A 14801-nucleotide genomic window follows, 5' to 3' on the forward strand; every position below is an offset into this window, starting at 1 on the left:
AATGACACCAAATGAACCTGGACTTAATGAGATTGTCAGACTGAATAACAAAAGCAAGATAACAAGAAAAACATCTTAATACAATAAACTATGCCAGAGGTGGTGGCACACACCTGTAATCCCAGTAACTTGGGAGACTGAGACAGGAGGATCGTAAATCCAAGGCTACACACAGCAATTTAACAAGGCCCTAAGCAACTTAGACTGTCTCAAAAAATGAAAAAGATCGAGATGTAGCTCAGTGGTAAATTGCTCCTGGGTTAAATCCCTAGTACCAAAACAAAACAAAACAAAACAAAACACTGAAAGGTTGAACATAATAGGAAGGTAAAAGATGATATAAATGCTAACCATAACAAAAACCCGGTATATAAGGGCTGGGGTTGTGACTCAGTAGTAGAGCACTTACCTAGCAAATGTGAAGCACTGGGTTCAACCCTCAGCATCACATTAATAAAAAATAAACAGCTGGGCAAGGTGGAGTACACCTGAAATCCCAGCAGCTCAGGAGGCTGAGGCAGGAGGATCACAAGTTCAAAGCCAGCCTCAGCAAAAGCGAGGTGCTAAGCAACTCAGTGAGACCCTGTCTAAATAGAATACAAAATAGGGCTGGGGATGTGGCTCAGTGGTTGAGTGTCCCTGAGTTCAATCTCTGGTACCCACTCCATAAATAAATAAATAAATAAATATAAAGTTATTGTGTCTGTAAGCTCATGGTCCACAAATGACAGAGGCAGGAGATGGGAAGCAAACCTCGGATCAGCAAGCTTTCTTTTATTCTGCAGCGAAGTCCATTGATCAGGCTGGAGTGGGCCATTTTCTGGGTATGGAGCTGGCCCCCAGGTTACAGAAGGAGTCTGGGTTTTATAATCTCATTGGAGACTCCGGATGTGCAGTTTGGACAGTCCAGGGCTAGTTATACAGGTTAGAACTTTTAACTTAGGAGGGTAAAAAGGTTGAAATATTATTACAGGAGTCCAGATCCTGAGGGATGAGTACTCAAATCTTGCCCATTGTTTTACTTTCTCTGGTATCCAGTTTCCCAGAGTTTCCATATCTGCTGTACCTCCATTTAGGACTAATTTATGAAGGGGAAAGGTCAAAGTTCAGGGCTCAGCATTCAGTATTTGCCTCCTTCCTTCAAGATGCACTGGGATTGGGAAGGGGTAAATGTTTGCTTTTGGTGGAGATGCTGCGGAGGAACCTGGGACGGGATGAAAGTTTGCTTTATCCCTTCAGGGCCCATTGTTATTGGGAAAGGGTGCACTGGGAGAGGTTTAATGTTTGATTAGTTTCCCCTCCCTCCTCCTGAGTCACACTGTCCCTCTGTTTTTCTTCAGGGGCTATCTTGCAGGAATATTATTTTCCTTAACCCTTCAGTGTCTATCTACACGTAAAAAAAAAAAAAAAAAAAAAAAAAAAAACACTGGTATAGTTATTCAAACATCAGTCAAAGTAGATTTTAAAATCAGAAGCATTACTAAAGAGAACTTCATAATGCTAAAATAAACCAATAACCCCCGAAGAGATTATAATCCTAAATCTGTATGCTTCTTAAAAGAAGTCCTCAATGTATATAAAGCAAAGATTGACAAAACCAAAAGGAGAAATACACAAATCTGCAATCATAGAAGCTTCAAGAGACCTTTTTGATAGCAGAACAAACAAGTAAAGTAAACCAAAAAAGATAACAGAAGATCTGAAGGACACAACTAACAAATTTGAGTTTGTTTTTTGTTTTGTTTTGTTTGGTACTGGGAATTGAACCCAAGTGTGCTTAACCCCCCTGCTATACCCCCAGTCTCTATTTATTTTAAATATTTTTTTGGTTGTCAGTGTTAGGTGGGAATTTAGGCGACTGTAGAGGGCAGAGCAGAGCAGCTGAAACAAAGACCAGTCCGCCAAATGGTGACCGATCAAGTGGGCTAGAAAATTCCACTGACCCTTAACATCTACCTGTCACTCAGCAGGACCCCCTCCCATTCTGGCCTATAAAAACCCTGGGCAGCCAGGGCCACGTGAGATTTTCTCCAGGTCCCTACTTGAGCTGTACCCCGAAGGTCTGGGAATTTCACCAAAGAGCCAAATCCCAATAAAGCTTGCTTGGACCACTTTCTGTCCGATTTTATTTGGGCGCTAACTATCCCACCGAGCTTACAGTCAGTGAACCTTTATTTTATTTATATGCGGTATTTAGAATTGAACCCAGTGCCCCACACACGCTAGGCAAGTGCTCTACCATTGAGCTACAGCCTCTCTTTTTATTTTTTATTCTGAGACTGTCTCTGTAAATTGCAAGTAACTGAGTCTGGCTTTGACTTCATGATCCTCCTGCTTCAGACTCCCGAGTCACTGGGATTACAAGCGTGCATCACCACACGCAGCAACAAATTTATCTTAATTGAGATACATAATGTTCTCAACAACAAAGTTATACTTATTTATAAGGGCACATGGAATATTTACCAAAATTGACTACATATGTGTTGGGCCATTAAGTGATGAAATTATTTAGTGACCACGGTACTAGGGTACCAGTAACAAAATGATAACTAGAAAATCTCCCATTTAATTCATATACTTCTTAATAACCCATGGGTCAGAGAAGAAATCACAATAGCAATTAGAAAACATTTTTTAATTTATTTTAACTGATACATAAAAGCAAAACAATTATACACATTTATGGGGTACTGTATGTTTCGATACTTGTACATCTTGTGTTAATGTTTAAATCAGGATAAATACATCTATCTCCTCATTTATCATTTATTCATGATAAAATATGAAAAATCATTTACTCTAGCTTTTTGAAATATACATTATTGTTAGAAAATATTTTGCACTGAACAATAAAAATGTAACATTAAAATGCATGTGATACAGCTGAAGTTGTGCTTAGAAAAAATTTACAGCTTTTCAGTACATGTATTAGAAAAGAAGAATGGCTGAAAATCAGTGGAGTAAGGTGCCAATTCAAGAAGCAAAGGTTTTATGGGTTTGTTTTGTTTGTTGACAGTGGAGATTGAACTCAGAGCCTCATTCATGCTAAGTAAACACTCTACACTAAACCACATCCCTAAAGGATATATATTTTTAAATTTCTTTTGGATTAAATAAAGATTGTTGAACTACTTTAGCAGTACTCTTTTTAGAAAAGAAATCACAGCAAAATTGATAGTGCTTTCTGGAAACCATATTAAATTGGCTTTCTTCTCTCAAAATGTTATTTTCCCTTCAAATATGAACCTATAAGTGGGAAGTGCCAAAGTGGACATATTTTAATGAATTACAAATAGATATTATGCATCTCCTGTATCAGGCAAAGTACAAGTCACTGAAGCTATTTCCTGCAAACAATTTGATCCTCACAATGACCTATAATGTGGTAGAGGTAGCAGGAATATCCATAGTCTAAGAATGAGGAAACTGGGACTTGGAAAGGCTTAAGCAAGATCATTGTGGAAGAAAGTGGTGGAAAGATGGGCACTATGACAGAGACATTAGAAACAGGATACATGAGCACAGATCCCATCCTGAGAAATCAACTTTCCTTCAAATAATTTCTCCTTTTCACATTCTCCCAAAACTGGTAAATCAGTCACAACCAAGAGGCAGAGAATGGAAAGGTCCTTAAAGTGCTGTTAAGGCTATACATGAATGATAACAGCTTCATTTTATTTGTGAAGTTCAAATGCAGGAATAGTAATACCTTTCTTTAACTCAGTGTCTTTTAGGTCCTATCCATACAGTTTACGACTTTAAAAAAAAATGTGTTCTAAAAGACATTGTAAGGCGGTTGTTTAGAATCAGAATATACTGTCCTAAAAGAGGTATTAGAATGGGTGACTAGTGTCTTAGATACGCCAATAAAAGCCTATCTAATCCATAATGCAGCTGGAAAACTAATACAAGGAAGAACAGTACAAGAAATACTATTGTAAGCTTAATAGACTCAACTTCAATTATTCCTGTTCCCACAGCTCCTTAGACTCAGCCTCCATAGACTGAAGTTTGGATCTGAATTTCATTCACATGAATACAACAGTGGTAGCAAACTCTGGCATTATTCAAAGTATTTTACATACATTAACTCATTTCATCATCATAAAAGTTCTGTGAATTAAGGATTATCATTTTCCCTATTTTACAACTTCCTAGTCCTAACCAATTGAATGGAAAAGGCAGGACTAAATGACTCTTAGCCACTATATTGTTGCCTTTCACTAAAATACAATTGGCTTTTATCATTACTAATTTTTAATTCAATAGAGAGGATAGGAAAAGTAATTGACTCCTGAGGTTGTTGGTGTGGCAGGCAAAAACACTTAGTGGGATTGAACCCAGGACACCTTACCCACTGAGCTACATCCACAACTTTTTTTTTTTTTTTTTTTTTTTTGGTACCAGGGATTGAAGCCAGGGGTGCTTAAACTCTGAGTCACATTCACAGGAAAGAAAGTTGAGGGGACAAGGATCTCATGAAAATCAAAGGGAGATCTATAGAGGAAAGAGACCAGGGAGTTGTGGAAATGGGGGAAGAAGAAGGAAATGCTGGGAAAGTTATTGGCCAAATTATATTATTATTATATTGTGTACATGTATGAATATATAACAACAAATCCCATCATTATGTACAACCATAACACACCAATAAAAAATGTGGGAAGAAAAAATAAATAAATTGCCCAGGCTGGCTTCACACTTGTAATTCTCTTGCCTTAGCCTCCTCAGTTGTTGGGATTATGACCATGTGCCACCGCCCTGCAGTGAGAAAACATTTCTTAAGCTAAAACAAAGACTGGTATAGAGGAGATACTAAAAATAGTTCTTGATTAAATGCAAGTGATAAATTATTATTATTCTGTGTGATGGAAAACTTAAGGATTCATTTTTGTAAGTTTACAATAGCTACAGTGAAAAAATATTGTACAGAAAGATGGAACTTTCTACTGGGTCTGGGGAGGTGCTGGCCATCCCCTGACTCAATATCTTATGATCACTATTCAAAAGTGTAATGCCATTCAAGTTTTTGTTTTTTTAAATGTTTTTATTAGTTCATTATAGTTATGCATAATAATGAGGTACCATTCAAGCCTTTAATCTGTTTCAATTAGTCCGCTCTGCTCTTTTAGGTCTCTGAGAACTTTTTACATTTTTATCAAGTTTTTCTACTTGCCCTCAATGTGCAGGCTGGTCTGAATTACCTAGTTCACTATATTGTAAGGGCAAATTTCTGAATGTCTGATTTACTATTTTATAATCCTCTACCATTTGTAGAACAGTACTATCCCATAGAAATATAATGCAAGCCAATTTTAATTTCAATTTTAATTTAGGCATAAGCAGTAAAAGAAAAAAACAATTAAAATTAATTTGTGCTTTCCCAACAGTGTCATTTTGTCTCCCACTCTCTGGAATTTCCTTCTTTCACCTCTATATCTTGAATCCTGTTCCTCCTTCACGGCCCATCCCAGAAAACACCTCTGAAAAGCCTTTATCCCCTACTGGATGTCACTCTTGAGCCTTTATAGTGCTTTGAGGCTTTCTTCTAGCAGACTCATAGACTCTGAGAACAGAAAAATTATTCTCTTAATTTTCTGCTCATATAATTATTTGTTCCTTGACTTACATATCTTATGCATCTATTAGCTCTTTAAGTACCAGAGATATGTTTATCTTACTCATCTTCTTATCTTCCACAGTATAAAATGAAATGATGCTATAGGCACTCAATAAATATTTGTTGACTTGGTTTATTTCAACAACCTTCAATTCTGTTTATTGTGCAATCTCATCCTGCATATTTCAGCCAAATTGTTTTCCTAAACACATTTTTGTCCTGTTATTTTCTACAAATGCTTTCTGTTGCCTGCTGCATGCAAGTCTGATCCTCTGTGTCTCAAGGTTCTTTCCCCACAATCTGGCTTTTCTTGAACATTGTACTCAATTTAGAGCAGTGGTTGGTTGGTTTGTTTTTAACTCTCACTCTCTCCTGTAATCGTGCTGGTCTAAGGGGCTTTCCACCTTTCCTCCTTCCTGTAATGGCTTTCTCTATTCCTTGGCCTCTCTATCCTGAATGATTCACTTCAAAAACTTCTTTGCAGACTTTGCCTCTTCCCTGACCGTCCCACCAATCTTTCCTCCATCTGTACTTGCATGATCCTTACAAATTGTAACTTGAAGTTTTAACCATATTCTCTATTTGTATCACAAAAGATAGTTAAATGCCAACTAAATTGAAAATACAGGATCCCATCTCTCTTACCTTCATATTCTTCTGTGGCTTAACACGTTTGAGCAACAACTAAAAATATTCCTAGGATTAATTTTCCTGATTATAATATTCTACATATTTTATCCTTCCTTCTGATTCATTGCCACTTGACAGTGGCTTCTGAGGCTCTTAACCTTAGATTTCCCTGCTTCTTTTAATCTCCTCCTGGTATGTAAAAGTTTGTTTAAAAAAAAAGAAAAAGAAAAAGAAAAAAGAAAAAAATATATATATAGTATTTGAATAGATGTATGGGAACATATCATTAGATAATCCATCCCTATGTCCAAAGTATTTTATAAACTTAAAAATCATGCTATGCTGGGTGCAGTGGAACACACTTAAGGATATTCCTAATCGAGAGGCTGAGGCAGGATTCTACAAGTTTGAAGCCAGTCTGGGCAACTTAGCCCCTGTTTCAAAATAAAAAGGGCAGGAGATGTAGCTCAATGGTACAGTGCCCTGGGTTAAATCTCCAGTACAGCAAACAAATAAACAAACAAAAACATCCTGTAATATTCTAAAGCTGTAAATTGGAACTCCCTGAAATGGGGCACATTTGCTATTCAAAACTTAGAGAGGTTAAAAGCAAAAAACAAAGCAAGTCTCAACAGCACAATACTAAATCTTATCTACAGCACTGGCATCCTTCATCAAAGATGAGGAAACATTTCCCGAATGATGTGAGAAAAGGGAAATGAAAGCAGAATAAGGAAGCTTTGTGTCTGTTACAGTTGTGTCTTCTCTTATTTTTAATGCCACTGTCTTTTAGCTCATGCACCCTGAAAATCAGTTGCTTCAAGTTTCTGAGGAACTATTTTACTTAAACTTTAAAGAAAATGACACTGATGCTAATTTTATTCTTTGTTAAGCTACACAAGTGTGCTGGAATTTCATAACAAATTATTTTTATAGTAAAACAGCTTTCTTATTACTAATATTTCCACCAAGAAATACACAAAGGTGAGGTGAAGACTTAATAGACTGAGGAGAGTAGGGAACTTAGGATACTTTTAACATAAAGTTACTTGAGTTGTTGGGGGAGCCTTCTCAATAAACTTTTGTGCTTTTTTTTTTTTTTTTTCAAAGAGGAATAAAGTTTATTTCAGTTCACAGTTTCAGAGGTTCAGTTCATGGTTGGCCAATACCATAGCTTTGGGTCTGAGGTGAGACAGAACATCATGGCCAAAGGGTGTGGCAGAGGAAAGCAGCTCAGGACATGACAACCAGGATACAGAGTCTTTTGGACTTCCTAGGTTCCCAACCTGTTTCATTGATAAAGTTGAGTAGTTCCTAGACAAGGCATTTCCCTTTGCTCATCTCTGGCGTAATCATGGAGGATAAGAGACAGGTTTTTCCTCTATTAGGAAGAACCAGGAACCATGGTGAATAATAAGGAAGGTTCCCCACAGAGGGTAAATGTGGAGGTTCCTGGCTAGTCAAGGAATGTACTCTATTTCCAGGGAGGAATTCTTCCATATTCTTGTCCAGAATGATACAATATGTGTTATGAACCAATAATGATCACGTGCTCTTCTTCATCTATTTTCCTTTTTAAGAATTATAGTTATCAGGGCTGGGTTTGTGGCTCGGTGGTAGAGCACTTGCCTAGCACATGTGAGGCACTGGGTTCCATCCTCAGCACCACATAAAAATAAAGTAAAGGTATTGTGTCCATCTACAACTAAAATATTTTTTTAAAAAATTAGTTTTCATTTAATTACCCTGCTTCTTTCTCTAGTATTCACCAAAATACAAGTTTCATGAAGTCATGGATTTTAGACACAGTAGAATCTTCAGAAAAATATCTAGCATATAGTAGATATTTAATATTGGTTAAATAAATGAAAATATAACAGGATTTTGTAAGAGGAGTGATGGGAACTGAGCAGAAAAGAATAGACTAGTGTGAAGTGTATCATGGGAGTAGGGAAGATGGAAGATTGTTAAGAGACGTTCAAGAGGAAATGATAGAGACTGGATATTCATAGTGCAGGTAGAGAGAAGTGGCCAGATTTATATCATATTTTTAAGGAGAGACAGAATTTCCTAATCTGGACTATAACAGAAGTAAAGACAAGAATAACAACCAAATAATGATTAAGTAATGTTTAATTCAGAATCATATAGTTGGATAAAAAAAACTTTGAATAGTCACTAGAACTATTGGTTCTCACCATAGTTCATGGTTCCTCGTTCTCTTATTTACTTCTAAATATTTTAAATGTGGTAAAAACACATAAAATTTACCATTAACCATTTTTAAGTGTAAAATTTGGTGACATCAGGTATACTCACGATGTTGTTGAAAAGGTTGTGTAATGTTATTTCCAGAATATTGTTTAAGCCTATTTTTATATAGGCTTATCCAAATCAGACAAAGACACGTCAAGGAAAGAATATTTTAGACGAATATCCTTGATGAATATAAATGGAAAAATCCTTAACAAAATCCTGGCAAACCACATCCAAAAACATATTAAGAAGATAGTGCAACATGATCAAGTGGGGTTCATCCTGGCAATGCAAGGTTGGTTCAACATCCATAAATCAATAAATGTAATTCATCATATCAGTAGACTTAAGGATAAGAATCATATGGTTATTTAAATTGATGCAAGAAAAGCATTTGACAAAATACAACACCCCTTCACGTTCAAAACACTAGTAAAAATAGGGATAATAGGAACATACTTCAACATTGTGAAGGCTATTTATGCTAAGCCCATGGCCAACATCATTCTTAATGGAGAAAAACTGAAAGCATTCCCATTAAAAACTGGAACAAGACAGGGATGCCTTCTTGCACCACTTCTATTAAACATCATCCTGTAAATACTAGCCAGAGCAATTAGACAGACTAAAGAAATTAAAGGGATATGAATAGGAAAAGAGGAACTCAAGTTGTCACTATTTGTTGATGACATGATTCTATATTTAGAGGATCCAAAAAAATCCACCAGAAAACTTCTAGACCTCATAAATGAATTCAGCATAATAGCAGGATATAAAATCAACATGCATAAGTCAAAAGCATTTTTATACATAAGCAATGAAACATCTGAAAGGGAAATGAGGAAAACAATTCCGTTCCTAATAGCTTCAAAAAAAAAAATACTTGGGAATCAATCTAACCAAAGAGATGAAAGATCTCTACAATGAAAACTACAAAACATTAAAGAAAGAAATTGAAGAAGACCTTAGAAGATGGAAAGATCTCCCATGTTCTTGGATAGGCAGAATTAATATTATCAAAATGGCTGTACTTCCAAAGGCATTATACAGATTTAACACAATTCCAATTAAAATCCCTATGACATTTCTCATAGAAACAGAAAAAGCAATCATGAAATTCATCTGGAAGAACAAAAGATCTAGAATACCCAAAGCAATCCTGGGCAGGAAGAGTGATGCAGGAGGTATCACAGTACCAGACCTTACACACTACTATAGAGCAATAGTAACAAAAACAGCATGGTATTGGCACCAAAATAGACAGGTAGAACAATGGTACAGGAATAGAAGACACAGAGACATACCCACAGATAAGTACAGTTATCTTATACTAGACAAAGGTGCCAAAAACTTACAATGGAGAAAAGATAGCCTCTTCAACAAATGGTGCTGGTAAAACTAGAAATCCTTATGCAGTAAAATGAAATTTAACCCCTATCTCTCACCCTGTACAAAACTCAATTCAAAATGGATCAAGGATCTAGGAATTAGACCTGGGACCCTTCACCATACAGAAGAAAAAGTAGGTCTGAATCTCCATCACTTTGGCTTAGGACCAGACTTCCTTAACAAGACCCCCAATGCGCAAGAAATAAAAGCAAGAATCAATAAATGAGATAGATTCAAACTAAAAAGCTTTTTCTCAGCACAGGAAATAATCAATAATGTGAAAAGAGAGCCTACAGAGTGGGAGAAGATCTTTTCCACACACACTTCAGACAGAGCACTCATCTCCAAAGTTTATAAAGAACTTAAAAAAACTTTACACCCAAAATACAAAGAACCCAATCAATAAATGGGCTAAGGAAATGGGCAGACACTTCACAGAAGATACACTGGTGATCAACAAATATATGAAAAAGTGCTCATCATCCCTAGTAATTAGAGAAATGCAAATTAAAACCACCCTAAGATTTTATCTAACTCCAACTAGAATGGCTATTATCAAGAACACAAGCAATAATAAGTGTTGGCATGGATGTGGAGGAAAAGACACTCATACGTTGCTGGTGGAGTTGCAAATTGGTACAGCCACTCTGGAAAGCAGTATGGAGATTTCTCAGAAAACTTGGAATGGGCCCACCATTTGACCCAGCTATCCTACTCCTCGGTTTATAGTGAAAGGACTTAAAATCAGCGTACTACAATGATACAGCCACATCAATGCTCATAGCAGCTCAATTCACGATAGCTAGATTGTGGAACCAACCTAGATGCCCTTTAACAGATGAATGGATAAAGAAAATGTGGTACATATACACAATGGACTATTACTCAGCCATAAAGAAGAATAAAATTATGGCATTCACTGGTAAATGGATGAAGTTGGAAAATATCATGCTGAGTGAAATAGGCCAAGCCCAGAAAAACAAAGGCCGAATGTTTCCTTGGATAAGTGCATGACAATACATAAAGAGAGGGGTTGGCGGTGGTAAGAGAAGAATGAAGGAACTTTGGATGGTGTAGAGGAAAATGGGGTGGAAGCAGGTGGAGGAAGGAAAGATAGTAGAATGAAACCGACAGTATTACCCTATGTGTATATATGATTACATGAATGGTGTGCATCTACATTTTGTACAACCATAGAAATGAAAAGTTGTACCCAAATTGTGTACAATGAATCAAAATGCGGTCTGTAAAAACAAAAGATTTTAATAAAAAAAGAATATGTAATATAAAAATATAACACTTCCCAGGCTTTTAATAATGCCTGTATAACTGAAAGTTGAATAGCTGTCATTTGTATGTTTTTAGTTCTAGCCCACATCTATGAAGAATAGTGAGAAACAGTATAATGAAGTAATTGAGATAAGAGCATCAGGACAGTGGATTCAGAAAGAGGAAGCAATCAGACAAATCCATTCTACTGGACAGATAATCTAGTTGATCTGTAAAATTGATGATGACGAAAAAAAAGTATGTATTTGGGAGCCTGGGAACAGTAAAGGTGACTGTTAAAGACTACAGTTGACTTAGTAACCATCAAACGCAATGTGTAGGGGTGGGACGATAGCTCAGTTGGTAGAGTTGTGCTTGCCTTGCAAACACAAGACAGTGGGTACCACAAAAAAAAAGTAATGTGTAAAACTGCTTGGATGCTGACTTAAATAAACTAAGTGAAAAAAGAACCTCTAAACGACTGGAGAAAATTAAAAGTGGATTAAATCTTATATAATATTATGAAACAGGTGTTTATTATGTGTACTGATGGCAAGGCAGATTTTTTTGTTTGTTCATTTGTTTTCTTTGTTTTTTTGTGTGCTGGGGATTGAACCCAGGGACAAGCACTCTACCAACTGAGCTGTATCCCTAACCCTGGCAGTTAAGTTTTTTAAAAACTCAGTTAAGAAAGTATGATCAAGTATTTATAAACTAAATGATGTCTGAGGTTTGCCTTAAAATATTTTTAAACAAATTTTTTTAGTTGTAGATGGACACAACACCTGTATTTTATTAATTTTTTTAAAGTTATAGATGGACACCTTTATTTTATTTATTTATGTTGTGCTGAGGATCGAACCCAGTGCCTCACACATGCTAGGCAAGCATTCTACCATGGAGCCACAAACTTCTACTACTGAGCTGCAACCCCAGTCCCTGCCTTAAAATATTTTTTAAAATGGGGGAGGGACAGATGAAACTAGGTAAGTAAAATGTTGATAACTGTTGAAGGTGGTTGATGAGTAACCCTGGTGCTTCATTATACAATTCTACTTTCTTTGTATATGCTTGAAATATTTCATAAGATAAAATTTAGAAAAAAAAAAATGGGTCTGAATCCTGGCTCAGTTGCTTACTAGCTGGATTATCTTGGGTAAGCTCTTTAATATCTGTAAAATGGGAATGACAAGGGATCTGAGTGGAAATCACTTAACATAGTATAGGCTGTAAAGATCAATAAATGTTAGATAATATCATTATTAGGAATGAAATGTAAAAATTAAATAACAGATTATATTGTATAATCATTTAAAAATATCTTAGTGTCAAAATAACAACAATTAATTGCAGGGGCTAGGGTTGTGGCCCAGTGATAGAGTGCTTGCCTGGCACATGTGAGGCACTGGATTCAATCCTCAGTACCACATAAAAAATAAACAAATAAAATAAAGGTAACAAAAAACAATTAATTGCAATATTATATATAACAGAACACTAAAAGCAGCATGTGCACTTAATGGGGACTGATTAAATAGTTATGTACATCTTTACAGTAGAATTTCATACACTTATGAAAATAATCAGGTTTCTAAGTGAGGATCTATTACTTAGCATCATTTTGGAGGAATTATCTGATGCAAACAGACAAGAAAAAAATCAGAGGTAAAAACTGGAAAAAAAAGGCATAAAATTTAGTTCTGTGTATCATGTACTTAAATGCTAAAAAAAGTAGAGAATCAAATGAAAAATATAAATAAAAATAGGATTCAAGATAAAAGAGCTGAGTATAAAATTAACATAACAGAAATCAATCTTTTAAATATACAAATAGATTCAATTATAAGATGTATTAGAAATGATCCCATTTTCAATAAAAAAAGATAACAATAATAATAAATCACAAACATACTAGAAAAATGCTTATTAAGAAATGAGCAAGGGCTGGAGTTGTGGCTTAGTGGTAGAGCACTTATCTGGCATGTGTGAGGCCCTGGGTTCAATACTCGGCACCACATATAAATAAATAAAAGATCCATTGACAACTAAAAATATATTTTAATAAAAAGAAAGAAAAAGAATAAATGAACATGAGCCAGGTGTAGTAGCACACACTTGTAATCCCAGCAGCTTGGGAGGCTGAGGCAAGAAGATAGCAAGTTCAAAGCCGGCCTCAGCAACTTAGTGAGGCCCTGAGCAACTCAGTGAGAACTGTCTCAAAATAAAAAAATAAATAAATAAAAAGGACTTGGGATGAGGCTCAGTGGTTGAGCACCCCTGATGAACTCAGGTATTGAAGAAAGGAGAGGCGGGGGGAGAGGGAGGGAGGGAGGAAAAAATGAAATGAGGAGCAAGACCTATAGGAAGATCATAAAAGACTACTTGAAAAAAATGCAAGGGCATGGTTTATTCTTAGTGTGTAGATTCAGTTTGACCTGACTGCAGCTATCTCTGAGTAATAACCACCATGATTGCCCCAATAAGCCTTGTCTGTTTCCCCACACACTATTTCTAGCATACAACAAATAAACAAAACCCTTAGACTGGTATGTGGAGCTTTAGGACTGGACCCAGGAGCCATCAGCACCAAGAATGTGCCTGAAGCCTTTGATAGCTTGAAATAAACCAGGTACATTCTAGCTTAGATGAGGTCACTTTTGTTCTAACCATTAAATATGTTCTTACTTATGATTCAGATCACAGGGATTCACTGATCTTGCTGCTGCCCAAGACATTAAGTCTCCCAAAAAATTATACTTGGTATAATCCTGAATCTGTCTGCATTTTCCTGTGGTCTCAGGACACCTTGGGGCCAGTGTTGTTCTGGAACAGATAGGAAAATTCAAGAGTAGGAAGAGATCAATTTTCCTCAATTAAGATATAAATTCAGTGTGATCCAAATAAAAATACAAGCAGGATTTTTGATAATTTGACAAGTTAAATTCAAGAAAAATTATAGAGAAGGAAAGTAATGACAGGAAGACTAACCCTACTAGACATGAAAACATTATAAAACTCCATTAATTAATACATAAGTCTAGATATACATATTACTGGACTGAAATAAAAAACCTTTAATTAAACCCAAATATGTTTAGGAATGAAGTAAATGTGTTTTCTACATATATGCACAAAAGGAAATACTAAAGAAATGTTCTTTAGGCAGAAGGAGGAAAAAAACCAGATCAAAGTAACAGAACTCTGTGTAGATTTGCCAGTGGGGAGTCATATATCCTTTTAGATTGTCTTTAGTCCTTTAAAAGTTCAACAAAAAATACTTGCAGATTGCTGAACATGTATGTTCTCTTATGCCTACACTATTTCACTATTTGTTGGGTCTAGAATGGCATTTTCTTTTATCTCCAAACTGATACTCAAGATTCAAAAAAGTTCTAGACTTATTCTTCTGTGCACTATTCTTTCTTTGAGAAGCAATAGAGTATGTATAGTTGCCTCCTAAACCTTGACTTTTCTCCACTTTCTTGCATCTCCATTTTGTTTATCTTTCTTTGTTTTTTACACCATTGCCAGAGGATTATTACTAAAATGTAGATCATCTTGCTCAAAAATAGTTGATGCCTATTAAATGCCTATTGTGTATAAACAATTTTATTGTTCATTTCAGAAACATCTA

Source organism: Sciurus vulgaris (genome assembly GCF_902686455.1).
Source record: "Sciurus vulgaris genome assembly, chromosome: 1".
Taxonomy (NCBI): domain Eukaryota; kingdom Metazoa; phylum Chordata; class Mammalia; order Rodentia; family Sciuridae; genus Sciurus; species Sciurus vulgaris.